This window comes from Neovison vison, chromosome 10 (genome assembly GCF_020171115.1).
Source record: "Neovison vison isolate M4711 chromosome 10, ASM_NN_V1, whole genome shotgun sequence".
Classification (NCBI taxonomy): domain Eukaryota; kingdom Metazoa; phylum Chordata; class Mammalia; order Carnivora; family Mustelidae; genus Neogale; species Neogale vison.
Genome location: NC_058100.1, coordinates 59,697,158 through 59,714,034, shown reverse-complemented (window position 1 = coordinate 59,714,034; position 16,877 = coordinate 59,697,158).

Below are 16,877 nucleotides of genomic sequence, written 5' to 3'. Positions count from 1 at the left end.
GCTTCATGATGAAAACTTTCAGGAATTCTACCATTGCGCAATGACCGTTGTGGAAACTGTCCCTAGCACTTGACCTGGTCTGTTGTCAGAGGAGGGAAGCCATGACCCTCCAACAATCTATGCAGAACGGGTTTGTCTGTGGTGGGTTGAAACAGGGTCCATTTCCGTGCCTGTGTGCTGAGCGCTGTCCCTCGGATGGAAGGGGTCTGCCCATTGGGTGAGCAAGGACGTGGAAGGGCAAGGGTCCTTGGTCCCCGGGGGAATAGTGTGTCATCCCATAGGATCACTTTTTGAAGCATCCTTAAAGGGGGAATGTATTGACATTCCCCCCACCGCATCACGGGGTGCCAAGGGTCTGTGCTCAGGGGATCCGTGAGCAGACAGTCTCCCCGGGGCTCGTGATTCACAGCTGTTCCCTCTGGGAGACCACAGAGCTGACCCTGTGACAAGTCAGGCACAACGGGCGGGTGAGGGAGGGAGGAGAGAAAGGCCAGACCTGGGCTTAGAAAGTTGTTCCTGTGGGCCGTAAAGAAAAATCCTTCCTCTTACAGGGATGGTGGTAGGTTGGGGGAGGGTGTGCCCATCGGATCCTTTTATTCTTACGACCTAGCCCTCCATCCTTTTTTTTTTTTTTTTTAAGATTTTATTGCTTTTTATTTATCTGATAGGGAGAGGGAGAACGGGTGTGTAAGCAGGGGGAGCAGAGGCAGAGAGAGAAGCAGACTCCCCGCTGAGCAGGGAACCCCATGCTGGGCTAGATCCCAGGACCCCGGCATCATGTCCTGAGCCAAAGGCAGACACTTCACCAACTAAACCCCCAGGTGCAGCCTCCCACCCCATCTTTTTTTAATGTAAGAGTCAGGCAAAGTTATCTCTTCTTCATTTTTTCTGGAAACATGGTCTGTGTGATACAGTGAAACCATCCCCAAAGCCCAGGATGGTATACTGTGGGTGCCGCCCATTCCCTTGTGTCCCCCACTCCGTGTATGCCCCCCTCCCCGTCCAGCAGCAGGGATCTGCTCCTTGCTGGAGGCCCCCACGCCCTGTTCCCGGCCCATAGCTTCGACACTGCCTTGCCCACCTGAGGGGCAGCCCTGTCCCCTGGAGCCCCAGTGGGACTCTCATCCTTCTCACTGTGTCCTTAGAGCCGGCATGGGGGGGGTCAGGTCCTCATCCTACAAGTGGTTGTCACTGACGGTTCCAAGAGCTGACTCTTTATGGGTGGGCGGCCATTCAGCCTGGTTTACCCCGACAGTCCAATTCACACCTGCTGTCCTGGTGTCCACCTGGCTTAGCGTGTCTCTGAGAGGCACATGGCCCGGCTTGGGGGATCCGTCCTATGGTCACCCCATGTGAAGGACAGTTGTGGTTGGACGTGGGAATGCGGTTTCATAGGTTAGAGGCCTTTGGATTGCTCTCAAATAAGCCGCTCATTATAGACGAGGCAGCTGAGGCCCTGGGCACGAGATGAGTGGCTCACGACTGGGCCCTTGGCCTCAGAGATGGGCGGGGAAGCCCGGGGACACTCTGTGTGTCACCACCCTAATCCTACCTTCCCTTCCCCCAATCTACCAGCAGGAGTCTGCTCCGAGGTCATCTGTGCCTGTTGACCTCACTGGGGGCGTTGAGAGCATGCCTGGCTCCGATCTTAGGGAAGCCTCACTAAAGTTTGGAGGGTTCCTTCCTGAGCCTGGAAATAAGTCACCCCACTGTCCACTAGATGGTGTGCAACGCTCACACACATCCCTGGCTCAGGCAGAGACACAATCTGGGAGATCTAATCCTTCCCAGAGGCTTCTTGTCTTGTTTGCTGGCCTTGCACTCTAGATGGGGTTTGGGAACTGGCAGGAGGGCAGGAAGGGGTGCGTGTGGAGATCCTTCCTGGGGCCTGGTTGCAAGACGGGAGATGCAGCTCAGGGGCTGTTCTGGTGGGAGGGCAGGGTGGCCTGGGCCAGGGCTGTCGGCACCAGAGACAAAGAACAGTGGGCACGTGGAGGAAAGACAGGCCCCCACCGCTGAGGGCATGGGCCACGGTCTGGATTCACTAGTTTCCTTTACAAGCTGGAAGGCCCTGAGGGGCAGGGCTGTGGCTTCTCAGGGTGGGTACAGCTCGTGCGTATTCTGGACAGACTTTTCCTGTGACAGGAGGTATGATAGCCAACACTTACTGGGTGCCTATGTGAGCCCTTCTACCCACCCAACACGAGTTAATTTCCTATTTTCCCCCGAAATGCACATCTTGGGTGCTTGCCCAGATCAAGATCTCTGGGACAGATGGGCCTGAGTCGGTGTGTGTTGAAAACCCCATTCTAGAGCCCCTGTCGGGCTGGGAGACACTGCAGAGGCTGGACAGGCTCGTCCTGGGAGGGAACGTGAGGCTCCAGCTGGCAGAGCTGCCGTTCAGGGCCCCCGAGGACCGGGGGCCACGTTTCTCTCTTCCACTCTGAGGAGCTCATCACTTCAGGGCTTCCTTCCGCTTTCTCCCTCTCTACTGTCCAGAACACCTCCAGGCCCCCCTCGTGCTGTCTTCCTGTCCTCCTGTGTCCCTGTCCCAGCTGTGCCTGGAGGCCCCCAAGTCCAGACAGCAGTGAGCACGGGAAGCTGAAGCATCGGGCGGTGGGGAACATGCTCTGTCCCCAGCGAAAACGAGAACTCTATGTCAACAACCGTTCATTGGGTACCTGGCATACACCAGGTGCTATGCCAGTCACCAGGCTCAGGAAGACCCCCTCCTGGCACCCCAGGGCCTTATCTCGGCCCCAGATGCAGTCCGGTCGTCTGGTGGAGACAGGAGCAGGGTGCAGTGTTCAAGGGCCGACAAGGCGGTGGCGTGGGGGATGGTGTTCACGGAGGCCGGAGAGTCTCAGAAAGCATCCAGGAAACCCTGCTTACCTTGAAAACCTGGCTCGGGTGTCATGTCCTCCCAGGAAACCTCAGGACCCCTGGGGCAGAGCCTGGGTTGATTTAAGAGCCCAGGGCCCCCGTGGCTTCCCGTTCTGCAGGAAGGGCCCTGATTCTCAGGGTCGCTGTGTTCCGGGAGCAACTCCGGGCACAGCTCCAGGCAGGGCCCGTGGCTCCCCTTCTCGCTGCGTAAACTGGGGCTTTATGCGTGCACTTCTGCACAGCGGGAGCTACTGTCTGCTTGTTGAATGAATCGGAGGTGTTCTTGTGAACTGGGAGGATTTAGAGGGTGAGGATGGTGTGGGTGTGGGGGAATCTCATTAAGAAGAGAGGAACCAAAGGCAAGGAGCCTTCCCTCCCCTCCTCCCATTACTCTCCCGGGCATCTGAGCAGCAGGGAACCCCCTCTGTCTCCAGAAACACTGAGCTTTGCATGACCACCTGCTCCTTTAGAGCTGGGGACACTGGCCCAGGCCCCACACCTTGTCTCCGGTTCTCTGGACGTTTGCACGGCCTTATAGGCGAGGTGTGTGGCAGACCCGACACTCTGCCCACAGGTGCCCCCCCCCCCAGCAGTCACAGCTGAGCCTGCTGCTTTCTTCTCTGGCTGAATTTCGGATTCCTCAGGGAAGCTGCTCAAACAGATTGATGCTTTATTTAATGGCCTGAGGTGGGGCTGGGGGGCATCACGGTGATCTTGGTCATTGGCCAGAGGGAGAAGTCCTGAGCTGGCCTTGTGTGTATGTGTGGCGGGGGAGGTGGCCCTCCCTCCCGCAGGACCTCTTTCCAGTTCTGCCTCCTGCCCCCCTGCTTCCCTGCAGCCCATCCCAGAGCCCTCTGGGTGCTGAGTTACACCTTCCTGTGGACTGAGGCGCTGACGTCTCCTGCCAGATAAATGAAAGTGTTCAATCATTCAGCCATGAGCCATGCAGAGAGACAGACTCTTAGCCCCTGGAAAGAAAGACTGGAGGGGCGGGGGATGGGATGACGGGGGCAGTGAGCATGGCAGGGGGATGGCAGGGGGATGGCAGGAGGGCAGAGAGACAGAAGGAAAGCAAGGTTGCAGGGGCAGCTGAGGCAGAGGGAGAGAGCAGGTGCTCTGGGCACAGAGCTCAGCGACCGAGGAGGACCCCTCCCTCCCTAAAGTCCCGTCTTTGGAAGGCTAGAGCAGCCCAACTACCTGGGGTGTGGAGGCCACAGCCAGGCAGCCCCGGAGGGAGGAAGTATTTTTGTGACCCCCCAAATTGGGGTGTTTGAATGCCACTTCCCATGGTGGCCCTTCAGGGCCGGGGCCAGAAACTTCTTTCCTGAGGACCAAGGATCTGGCTTTCCTGTCCTGAGGACACAGGCTATTGGGACTCCCACAGGCAGGGGCTCCTATCACTCTTCCGATAATGCACTGCTGAGTGAAACCATCAACAGTGGCCCAACTCCAGGCAGGGACGTGATGAGGAGGGCTTGGCTCCTGAGCCAGGGGGCCCGAGTTGTGGCCCTGATGGGGCTCAGTGCTGCTGTGTGAACCCTTGTGGAGTCTGAGGCTCATGGCAGAGGTGTGGGGGGGGTCCCTGTGGGGTCAAGGGACCGCAGGAGGGGGCTGTGGAGGTTGCTCCCCGTTTGGTACCTGGACCACCAGGGAAGGGTTCATGCATGCTGTGTCCCTGGGATGGGCTGGCTGGAATGACAAGGTGTCTCTCAGGAGAGGGAGGGGCTGCAGGAACACAGTTTGGGGTGAGGCCCCAAGGCCCTGGGGCTGGGCACAGCCATCCCTCACCCAGAGGCTGTCATCAATTTTCAATTAGTGGGCGCCACACTCTGGCACGGTCATGAAGACACTGTCCCTGCTGGAGACGGCGTGGACAGGGATGGGAGCCAAATTAAGTTATCCCCACCCAGCGACAGCCAGGCTTCCCTGGGGAGCTGATGGTTTACCTCTGGCAGGGCTTGGAGGGTGAACTCTTTCCATCATCTTCCTCCCAGCCAGAGGGCTGGGGGTCAGAGATTTTTACCCCAGGAGGTGGCTCTGGGTCTTCCTTCTGGAAAGTCCCAGAGCTGTGGGTTCTTCTGTCACCTTGGGCCTGCAGCAGGGGAGAGCCCGGGGGTCGCAGAGCCTGGGAGGGCACCGGGGTGGGGGGCTGCAACCACTGAGGGTGTGGATAGGAATGGATAGCCCTCCAGAGTGATGGAGGGGACCCAGAATCTGTGGTGGGAAGTCTGTCCGAAGGCAGAACCAAGCAGGAAAGGGAAAGAGGGACCAAGAAGCCCACGGCTCAGGTCAGAAGACAGGATGGCGGTGATATAAGCCAGAGCTAGGGAGTCTGTGAGAAGCCCACATCCCCTTCTTCCGAGGCAAAGCCCGCAGGGAGTGTCAGCTTTCTGGACTGATTTGCCCTCATCTACCAGAGGCAAACAGGTTTTCATAAAACTCAAGGAGACATCTGCTGAGAAGAACTAAGTTAATGGCCGACCCAGTGATTCTCTGGGGAGCCTTCAGTCCTGTTCCTACTGCTTCCCTCCCCTGCGGCTGCTCAGAGGGTTCTGAGCTGCGCACGGAGACCCATCACATGCTGGCGGGGGTGGGTGGTGCAAGAGCCAGCTCCGGGCCTTTGGCCTGCATCCACAAGGGGTGCTGGCATGCTGGGGACCTGATGGAGGGGGTGGGCGTGGGCTCGTCGTGACCCTTGGCACTCAGGTCACCCCCATGCCCATGACCGGCACGGAGCCACCCCTTTGCTCCATGGCCCTGGGATGGACCCTGAGACACGGCAAGGAGGCAGAAGGGAATAATGCTTCCCTGGCTTCTGGGCTGGGGCTTGACTCCCCCAGGCCTGGCTTGCCGACCCCCAGATATTTATAGCTCCCTGCCTTCCAGTGAGAGAGAAGAAAGCCAGCATCTATGGCACACAGCTTTTCCTTCCTGTGTCCTGGGATCTTTAGATGTGTCTTGGTGCCTTGGACACGGGTGTGTGGGCAGCATTTGACACGTGGGGCATTGGTACACGAATGGGCGACTCTTTGGGATGGACAAGGCACTCTCTCCACTTTACAGATAAGGCCTTGGGGTCTGAGGGCAGTCTAACAGCAGTAACGAGATTTGAGTGCCCGTCAGGACGCCACCTCTGCCCTCCACCGTCCTGCAAGTCTGAAGTCCCGCCAGGGCCACTTGCGGGGACACGGGAGCTGCTGGGGGACTGTCACCTGGTGGTCCAAGGGGAAGGGGGGCTGGGAGCCTCGCACAAGATTTGCCATGTGGATTTTCACCAGTTTTGCTCTCCATGCACAAGGGAAGGTGAGAGGGCAAAAAAGCTATTAAATTCTCTAATTCAACAGAATCCATTAGGATGCTTCCGATTGCTCGAAACAAAAACCTCCACTCAAAATGACCCAGACAATGTGATTATTTTATGTAACAGGAAAGTCTGCAGCTAACCAGGCACTGGGGTCAGTGGATCTTGGGGCTCTTGGTGTGATACATGGTTGAGGCAAAGGGACTGGATCGGACCCTCCATCTGGGCTGCAGTGGGGATCGAGGAGTCAGCTGTGATGTCCTCAGTCAGTTCCCAGGCAGCACTGCTTCAGGGCCTCCCTGGGAATGTTCTAGAAAAGGCTATCCTTCCTGCACTGCCATAGACCACTGCCCAGCGTAGGTGGCTTGAGGGGTCCAGCATATCAGCCACATCAGTAGTGGCAGCCCCGGTGGTGGCTGCAGGGTTCGTGGGGGCGGTGGTGGGCTCCTGGCTCCAGCCACAGCAGTGGTGAGGTTCACCTATGATGCTGGGTTGTCGACCGTGCCTGGAGAGGCCTGCCGCTGGAGAGCGGGAGAGGGAGCAAGAGCGGCAGCTGGCGAGGGACGACCAGGACCAGCTCACTGGCAGGGCTGACACGTCCCTGGGGAGCTGTGGAAGACTCGGGTCTCTGCAGGCGGCTGGTATCTCAGCCAACAGATGGGCTGGGACAAGCTCAACTGAGTCTGGCTCTTCTTGCCAAAGTGATCCACTGGCTCCTGACACAGGCCCTGGGGACACACACCAGTGACACCTGGGAGGGCTGGCTGGGAGAGCCTTGCATGGCCCTCCTTCTCCTGGCTCTGGCCCCTACCCCAGGGAGGACCTACAGTCTGGACACGGGGCCAGGAGAGGGCTTGACCAAACTCTTTTCTTTGTGCGAGCTGGTGGTCACGTGATGCCAACACCGGCTGGGGGCGCGGGAGGGGGGGTGGTGCTCAGGGGGCAAAGCATCTGCCTTAGGCTGGGGTCATGATCCCCGAGTCCCAGGATGAAGCCCCACAGGGAGCTCCCTGGTCAGCAGGGAGTCTGCTTCTCCCTCTGCCCTTCACCCTGCCTGTGCTCTCTCTCTCTCTCTGTCAAATAAATAAATAAATAAATAAATAAAATCTTTAAACAAAGCAAAACAAACAAAACAAAACACAAGCTGTTCCTGGGTGGTGTCAGGAGACCTAGGAGTGTTTTCCCTCCCCGTCCTCCCCTCCCTTCCCCACCCCACATGCTTTCTTTTCTTTTTAGTAATTACTGAGAAGTAGAATTTCAGAGTAATACAAAGCATGTATGTTGAAGTTGATAAGAAACTAGCCAACTGCTTTCACCAAAGTAGTTATACTGTGCTACACTCCCAAGGAGCATTCCAAGAGCTTCCCATACTCACCGACACTTTCTATGGTCTTTAAAATTCTAGCCCTTCTGGTATCCAATCACAGACTCATCTGCATTTCCCTGAAGATTAAGGACATCAAGCATATTGGCCGTTTGTAACGTTCTGTAAAATGTCTCTTCAAAGCCCTGCCCCAACTCTTCTGCTCCATTTTTTAAATGAGTTATTTTTCTTAAGACTGAGCTTCGAGTGTTCTTTTTTTTTTTTTTTTAAGATTTTATTTATTTATTTGAGAGAGAGAGAGACAGTGAGAGAGAGCACGAGCGAGGAGAAGGTCAGAGAGTGAAGCAGACTCCCCATGGAGCTGGGAGCCTGATGCGGGACTCGATCCCGGGACTCCAGGATCACGCCCTGAGCCGAAGGCAGTCGTCCAACCAACTGAGCCACCCAGGCGTCCCTCGAGTGTTCTTTATAGATGTCTCAGTGAAGATGTATTTCGCACTTTTTTTTGTTATGCATGAAGTGGGGCGGACCTTCGCCTGCTTAACAGCCATAGTATTTTCTTTTCTGCAAACTTTATAGTCCTTAGCCCGTTCTTCCACTGAGATGGGAGCCTTTGTTTCCTGGTTTCCAGAGGTCCTTGGAGTTTGGCAGATTAACCCCTGATCTGAGATAAGAATGGTAATTACTTACCCCAAGAGTTTGTGGTCCATTTTTGCCTAAGTCTGTGGTGTTCTTATTTTGATGTATTTGAACGAACCAATCTTTTCTTCTACGCTCTAGGATGGGGAGTCCTAGTGAGAGGGCTTCTCACTCCAAGATTACAAAGAAGTCCACCAGGCTTTCTCCTCCCGTGTCTTGGCCAGGTTACCCTGCAAAGAGCAGGAGGCCAAGCTAGCCGTTGCCTCATCTGGAGATGGAGGCCCCGCAGCCTGCCTGAGAGGCTTTGAGAGGAAACGATGCGCCAAGGCACAGCAAGATAATATCCAGGGGCATCTGGGGGGCTCAATGAAGGGTCCTACTCTTGATTTTGGCTCAGCTCGTGATCTTGGGGGCATGAGATGGAGCCCCTAGTTGGCCTTTGTGCTCAGTGGGGAGTCTGAGAATTTTTCTCCCGCTGCCCCTCCCCCCACTAAAATTAATAACTCACTGAGCCACCCAGGTGCCCCATAATAGAAATAAATATTGAGGGCGCCTGGGTGGCTCAGTGGGTTAAGCCGCTGCCTTTGGCTCAGGTCATGATCTCAGGGTTCTGGGATCGAGTCCCGCATCCGGCTCTCTGCTCAGCAGGGAGTCTGCTTCCTCCTCTGTCTCTCTCTCTCTGCCTGCCTCTCTGCCTACCTGTGATCTCTCTCTGTCAAATAAATAAATAAATAAATAATCTTTAAAAAAAAATAATAGAAATAAATATTGAAACAAAAAAACTGACCACGTTATCCAGCGAGCCATGTCCCACAAGAGAGAGAGCAGGCTGCCTCCCAGTGGGTTTCCGCCACCATGCTGCAGAGAAGCCCTTTGGGGGAGGACAGGCTCCTTCTTGCCTGTTACATCTCATTGGTCCTGGCCCCGGGCGTGCCCGAACTGGGCCCAGGAAGTGTCCTTTTCTGGGTCCTTCTGTTCTCCTCTCTCTCCTTCGACTTAAACTCTTCCATGGTTAGTCTGTTTGGAATTTCTCCTGGGCTATGCTGCTGTGAGGTGTGAGGCCTGACTCCGACTGAATGTTTTTTTCCAGATGATCATCGAGTAGTTCATCTTCCCTCTCCTGTCCATTTGAGGGTCTCTTGTGTCGTAGACAAAAATCCTGGTATTGGGCAGCTGGTGCAAAATTTCTTTTCTGTTCCATCTGTCAGTCTGTCCAAGTTGTTTTCATTACTGAGGTTCTCTGGTATGTGTCAATATCCGATCTACTTCAGTGGCATGTGTATCCTCTCTGCTCTCCTTTTCAGCATCTTCTTGGTCAGCCTGGTGAATGTTCTTTTCCTTTTCTTTCTTTTTTAAGCAGGCGCCACACCCAGCATGGAGCCCAACTTGGGGCTTGAACCAACGACCTCAAGATCAAGATCTGAGCTGAGATCAAGAGTCAGATGTTCACCCAATGCGCCTTTCTCCCTCCATCGCTCCACCCATCCACCCCGCCACCCCCTCATTCAATCCTTTTTTTTTTAAGATTTTTCTTTATTTATTTGACAGAGATCACAAGTAGGCAGAGAGGCAGGCGGGGTGGGGGGCGGGCGGGAAGCAGGCTCCCCGCTGTGCAGAGAGCCGGAGGTGGGACTCGATCCCAAGACCCTGAGATCATGACCTCAGCCAAAGGCAGCGGCTTAACCCACTGAGCCACTCACTGAGCCACCCAGGAACCCCTCATTAAATGCTTTTAAGAAAGGACATAAATTTTGCTTTCCGGCATTGGCTTATCTGCAGGGGTGAGCCAGCTTTGTTTTTATTTTGTTTCCCAGTTTTATTCTTCATGACAATGTTTTAAAAGGATTTTGGTGAATAGTCACCATGTTATGAGTTTGTACATCAAAGGGAGGTTGAAGCAGTCTTATCTGGGAAGGGTGAGGCAGGTAGGGGCTGGCTTTGGACGTTCTGTTGTTTTTAAGATTTTTGTTTTAGTGAGGTGAGAGAGAGAGAGCACACACGTGTGCACGCAGGTGTGGGTGGGGAGAGGGGCAGAGGGAAAGAGAACCTCAAGCATACCCCCTGCTGAGCGTGCAGCGGAAAGGGGAGGATGCAGGGGGCTTGATCTCATGACCCTGAGATCATGAACTGAACCGAAATCAAAAGTTGGATGGTCCACCAACTGAGCCACCCAGGTGCCCCTTGATGGCTTTTTAGGAATAATGTAGCTCTTGCTTTCCTCCTCCCCTCCTTCCTGCTACCCCAGACAGAGGCATGGACCCCCAGCCCAGGCCTGGAGGGACTCCACTCCTCTGTCTCAGGTAGCAGGAAGGAGGGAAGGGGGAAAGCAAGAGCTACATAATTCCTAAAAAGCTCTCAAGTGTTTCTGAATCAGCCGTCTGGGAGCGGCTTATTGGCTGGAGTGACAGTCCCACCCAGTCCTACCCCAAAGGCCATGCTGTCCCGCGGTAAACTCTGCAACTCTCCCTGGCAGGGGTCTTACTATCTCACCTTTCCTCCTGTTCTTTTCCTCTTAGCTTTGTGTAGCTGGAACGGAGGGCGGGGCAAGACCACAGGCCTCTGGGGTCCCAGACAGACCAGTGTTGGCCACTCCCACCCACAAAATCAAAGGCAGAGTCGAGTGATGGGGAAACAGGAAAGGAGTCTATTTCTGTAAGGCCAACACCAGGAAGACAGCTGTCTGGTGTCTCAGACAGTCTCCAAAGTGCCGAACATACTTCTAGGTTTATATATGGAAAATGTGGGACGAAAGAAGGTCAGTGGGTCCTTGCAGGTGGACAGTGAAGGTCAGGTTCATCATTGTCTGGGTATTAGTCTGGAGGCTCAGGGCAGTCTCTGTTGCTTGAGGGATTAGTTTCAGGTCCCATCAGGGATGCTTTGCCTGCAGGGTGTTTGCCTGAGTTAAGAGATAGGCTGGAGGGAAGAACACAATCAGAAAGTATAGACCAAGGTCAAAATGGAGGTGGCATCCTCTCTTGTTGAGAGAGGCTTTGTGAATGGGAGGACAGGAAGGTTTTGAGCTAATTAGGGATTTGGGCGCCAGGGTCCTTGTTCTATCTACACTGGTTCAGAGTCTAATGAAATAGTTCTGTGAAGGGAGAGGAGCTTCTTATGATCTGCCCTAGGCTATCAAACAAACATACCTGTCCCCCCAAATATTCCTCAAATGAGGGACTGTTTCAGCTAGGTTGCCTAGGGCTGCAAGGAATGAAAAACACAGCTCCTTTCGCTTGAACAATGAAGACAGCTCTGGTCCTGTGTGCTTCTGTCTGGGGCGGGGGCGTGGGGGGGGGCGATGTCTGGGTGGACACCATCCAAATGTCTGGCTCTGTTTCCCCTCACTCAGTCCTCCCCTGGGCTGGCTTCATCTTCACGCTCGGCAAGATGGGAGCCCCAGCCCAGCCTCATGGTCCAATAAGAGAACATTCCACAGGAAGAAAGTGAGGCTAACTTCCCAGAAGCTGTCTACCACATTGGCTTAAATCAGGTCACAGCGCCTTTCTGGCACCGACCACTTCAAGGGAGAACAGAATACCCTGAGGTTAATCAGATCTACTCCTAATACCGGTGGTACTTGGACTTCCTCTGAAAAGCATGTGGGTCAACACAACACCTGAGTTACACTGGGTTCTGTTGCAGGGGGGCAGGGACGAGTGTGGGGTAGGCGATCAGCAGTGCCCACCAGAGAGGGGTTCCTCTGGCCTTGGATGATGAGAACAGTTGGATCCCAGAGGAAGAGGAGAAGGGAGCTGTTATGTGACTCTGCCCATTGGAGCTGGTACTCTTGACCGGGGGAAGGGCTGTCTGACCACTGCACAAACCTGGTCAGCTGGCTCTTCCAGCTGGAAAAAAATTAGCCATGTGACCACCCCAACCATGTGCTTTGCTTCTTATTTACCCGATGCCTTTCTTAATCCAATGTCTCAAGTAGATTTTCTTTACCGAGAGGACAATGTTTATCGTGGACAGTGTAAGTTTCTGACCTTCTTGTCAGTTAATCTTAAATGCCATATTTCTCATTCTAAGTTAATAAATAGTCCTTCTGGTTCCTCAAATAATTCCTTTGGAATTTTGATTAAATCCATTGGCCAAGGCTTCATGACCTCTGGAGGACTAGGGACATCTGGACCTTTGGGCCTCCTGAACTGAATAACCAAACTGGAAATTAAAATACGTGGGTAAGTGTTGGGGCGTCTGGGTGGCTCAGTTTGTTGGGTGTCTGACTCTTGATTTTGACTGAGGTCATGATCTTGGGGTTGTGGGATGAAGCCCTGTGTCTGCCTCTGTGTTTGCCCTGGAGTCTGCCAGTCCATCTCCCTCTGCTACCCACCTCCCGCATATCTGTATCTATACCTATATCTATCTCTCTCTACATCTAGAATAAGTAAATAAAATCCTAAAAATAAAAATAAAATACCCAGGTAAGTGTAGATGGAGACCATTATCCTTATCGAGCTTGTGAACTGTCCGTGTTGGGTTCTGGGCGATCATTGCAGAGTGACCACAAGCTGGGGGAGGACCCACCCTAAAAAGGACTTCCTGCTCTCAAGCTGACTATGCAGACCTGGGTGGCCAAGGGGACAGCTGATAAGTGAACAGGTAGTAGTACCGTCCGGGAAGCACTTGGACATTTTCTAGGTACCCGTTTCAAAAGACGGCTGGAGTGGCTGAGACCTTGAATCCGGCAGTAGTTAATCCAGCTGCCTTACAAGCGCGACTGCGGGTTGGGGAGGGGCAGAAAGGGTTTTGCTGCTGGGTATCACTTTAATTAGTAAGTCAGTGAGCACTTATTAATCATGGCTCATGTGACCACCATGAGGAGACAGGAGAGCTGCAGCTGGGATACACAATCATCAGAACTTCTGGGTTTGGCAGGAAAACCGACCTGCCTTTGTAAAAAAAGAAATTCCGTTTGCATGCAGAATGGGGTAGTTGTGGCTTTAAGTGCAGCTGGATGTAGGTGCTCAGAGCTGGGCTGGGGATACAGGAAGGCAGGCAGAGGCGATCCCTGCACTCTAGATGTTTACAAGCTCCGTCTTGGGCTGGGGGGAGACCTGATTAGGGTCTGCTTTCATTCACTGCTCGCTAAGGGGCTTTTTGGGAAGGGCAGATTAAGAACTAAGAGGGACACCTGGGTGGCTCTGTTGGTGATGCATCTTGCCTTTGGCTCTGGTCATGATCTCAGGGTCCTGGGATAGAGTCCTGCATCTGGCTTCCTGCTCCACAGGCAGTCTGCTTCTCCCTCTCCCTGTCACTCCCCCCCACCCCCTTGCTCATGCACTCTCTCTCTCTCTCTCTCAAATAAATAAGATCTTAAAGAAGAAGACAAGGAAGAACTAAGAGAAATAAGATTGCCCTTAGCATTCTGGTTCTGTTCCAAAGGGAGACTGGAACACGTTGGCGCCAAGGGCATGAGTTGGTACCAGCCCAAGGGCCACCTCATCCGGTCCGAATGAATATACTTGGTTGCCTAATTTGCATGCCTGCAAGACCCACAGCCAGAAGGCAGCACACACTGCTACGGAATCTCGGATCTGTGTAACTCTGTTTGCTGTTTTGCTAGTAACCCACGGTCTCTGGGGAGCATCTTCACGGGGACCCACTCCCCAGACTGGGTTCCACAGCTGCTGCGGGGGTGGGGAGTGGGGGAAAGAACCTCAGTTTTGCAGGGTGACAAAGGAACCGTCCCAGACGTCACAGAAGTTTGTTTTCAATAAAAACAGTTGGTTTAGATGACTTTGTACTGGATACTTTTTGTTATGTGGAACCAATCCTGTGACAAATGAATGATTTGAAAAGCCTGCCTTGGTTGGTTTCCACCAGTGACATCAGAGCTGATGACTAACCCACAGGAGGGTCCTGTAAGTTGACCTACACCAGCCGCTGTCCGCCCCCCCCCCACAATCAGCTGGGTCCCACCTGACACCCAGGTTGGCTGGTGCGGATTTAACCGATTTAACCGGCACTCCCAGGAGAGAACAAAGGCACACAGAGGGGATTCCAGGAGCTCCTCCCCAGCATCGTGGGGGCCCATGTGCCCTCCCGGGGGGCACAAAGATCGAGGTCTCTGCCAGGTTTTCCCCAGGGGCTGAGGGCAAAAGCTCCCACCCAACTGCTGTTTCTCTCAGTCTTTGAAAATGCTCAGCAGGTCCGGTGGCATTTAGGAGACCTGCCCCATATATCCCCTGGGGCAGTCTTAGATGAAGGGGGAGGGGCTGTCACGGCTGAGCTGAGGCACCCAGGGTGGGGACTGGGCACCCAGGGTGGGGACTGCGCAGGGTGTAATCATTATGCCTCACCGCCCCACCACAGGGAGGGAGCAATCCCACCCCAGCAGGATCTGAGCCCCTGAGGGCAGTTTTGGAAAAGCAGAAAGCAGCCTCTGGTCCTGCCCTGCCCTGCTCTGTGCCCAGGACCCGGGCGGGGTCTGCTGAGCCCCTCGGCTGCCCTTCCAGGCGTTGGATCCCGTGAGCTCCCAGCTCAAGGGGCCGCTGACCGACCGCACAGCGATGGAGGGGTGCCTCCTCTTCTTCCAACACTGTTGGACGTCAAGAGCAGGAGAACACTCTTCGGGAATCGTGACGTTGTCTTTTTACTTCTGCCTTGTTCGTTTTCGGGCCTGTGGAGCGGCAGTGACGGCGACATGCTGCCTGCAGAGGGCCTGTGTGGGCCGCCATTCCTTTTTTTTTTTTTTTTTTTTAAAGATTTAGGGCGCCTGGGTGGCTCAGTGGTTAAAGCCTCTGCCTTCGGCTCAGGTCATGATCTCAGAGTCCTGGGATTGAGCCCCGCATCGGGCCCACTGCTCAGTGGAGAGCCTGCTTCCCTCTCTCTCTGCCTGCCTCTCTGCCTACTTGTGATCTCTGTCAAATAAATAAACAAAAATATTTTTAAAAAAGTTTTATTTATTTGACACAGAGAGAGGGAGTGCACACAAGCAGGCAGAGAGAGAAGGGAAAGCAGCTCCCTGCAGAGCAGAGAGACTGATGCAGGGCTTGATCCCAGGACCCTGAGATCATGACCTGAGCCAAAGGCAGAGGCTTAACCCACTGAGCTACCCAGGTACCTCTGCCTTTCCTTTGAGCAGCCTTAACACCATCACGTCCTGGAAATAGCCCGGGTCATCCTCTCAGAAGCCTGTCCAGTGCATCCAGGGCCCAGGACCCTGGCAGTGGGGGTGTCCTGTGACAGGGCAGATGCTGCCCTCTAGCTCTCTCAACCCCAGCCTGGTGGCCTCTTAACGAGTCATAATGCATATAACTGGTTCTGCCCAGCGGACCTTCAGGGTGAGGTTTGTGTGGTCTCTGCCCCACATTCTGTGAGACGCTGGATCTAGCCTGGGGCTGGGGCCTATTTGCATACAAGGCTGGCACGCTCCTGAATCAATCACGGAGGACCCCGTCAGGCATAGGGAGACAAGGCATGCTTTTCCTGGGAGAGGAGGAAGGGCAAGATTCGAGGGTACGTGGGGAGGAACTAGAGGGGACTCTCAGAGCCCCTGCCAAAATGGGCCAGGGACATGCAAGTCTGGTGAAAATGCACTTGGCCCTGGGGAAGGACCCTCGCTGAGGTGAGGTGCTTCTTTCTGGGACCCCAGCCTGTCTGGGAGCCGAGAGGGTGGGTAAGGACTGGGGGTGGTAAGCCTATGTCTGTCCAGGGGGCTGCACCTTTCCTGGCCACCTCTCTCTCCCCCAGCCCTCAGAGCTTTGGGAAGGCATCAGATACTTGCTGTTCTCCTACAAGCAGTTATTACAGTTCCTTTGTCAAGTAAGCTCATGTCCGCAAGGTACTTTCAAGTAATAATAAAGATGGCAATAACAGCTTGGGCTTACGGAAGACGTTTGCTTTGCGGGCACTTCTACTCTTGTTATCTTGTGATTCCCTTAACGGAGGACAAGCACTTAAGGGGAAAAGGGGCGGGTGGCCCTGGCGCTGTGCAGATGCTCAGGTTGTGCCTTCTCATCTGATCCCCTGCCCCGCCCCACCCCCCACACTGGGCATCAGGAGCCCAACTGTCAGATGAAGAAAAGGAGATTCAGGGAGATTAAAACACTTGCCTTAATATGGGTGCTTTTTTTTTTTTAAATTAAAGATTTTATTTATTTATCTGACAGAGGGAGGCACAGTGAGAGAGGGAACACACACAGAGGCAGTGGGAGAGGGAGAAACAGGCCTTCTGCTGAGCAGGGAGCCACATGCAGGGCTCGATCCCAGGACCCTGGGATCATGACCTGAACTGAAGGCAGATGCTTAATGACTGAGCCACCCAGGTGCCCCAACATGGGTGCTTTTAAAAATTTTTTGCAAAAAAAAAAATTTTTTTTTTTTGCAAAGAGGCAGGCATAAACTAACACAAGGCACTTGCTCACAGCAACCCTGCAGTGTCTTCAGTACCTGCCCCCCGCCCAGGTCTGACCCACAGCTGGGCCTCATCTGAAGAAGCACTCACAAGAACACAGAGTAAATGACTGAAGAGTCATGTCCCCCAGGACTCCGGTCCCTTGGAGGGCATTGCGGAGCTGTAGTTCTCAAATGTACCTCCTGCAGCTCCTTCCCACCACCTTCCCGGCCCCTCAGGGACCCCATGCTCGCTGCCCTCCAAGCCCGACACTCCCCTTCCCTCTCCTTCCTGTTCTTGTTGCTTAGACTTCTTCATTGAGAGCTCATTGGAAGAGTTCTTCAGGTGCAGGCAGAGTTCCTCCTGTGTCAGTCTGTGCTTAGTCAAAAGGAAAA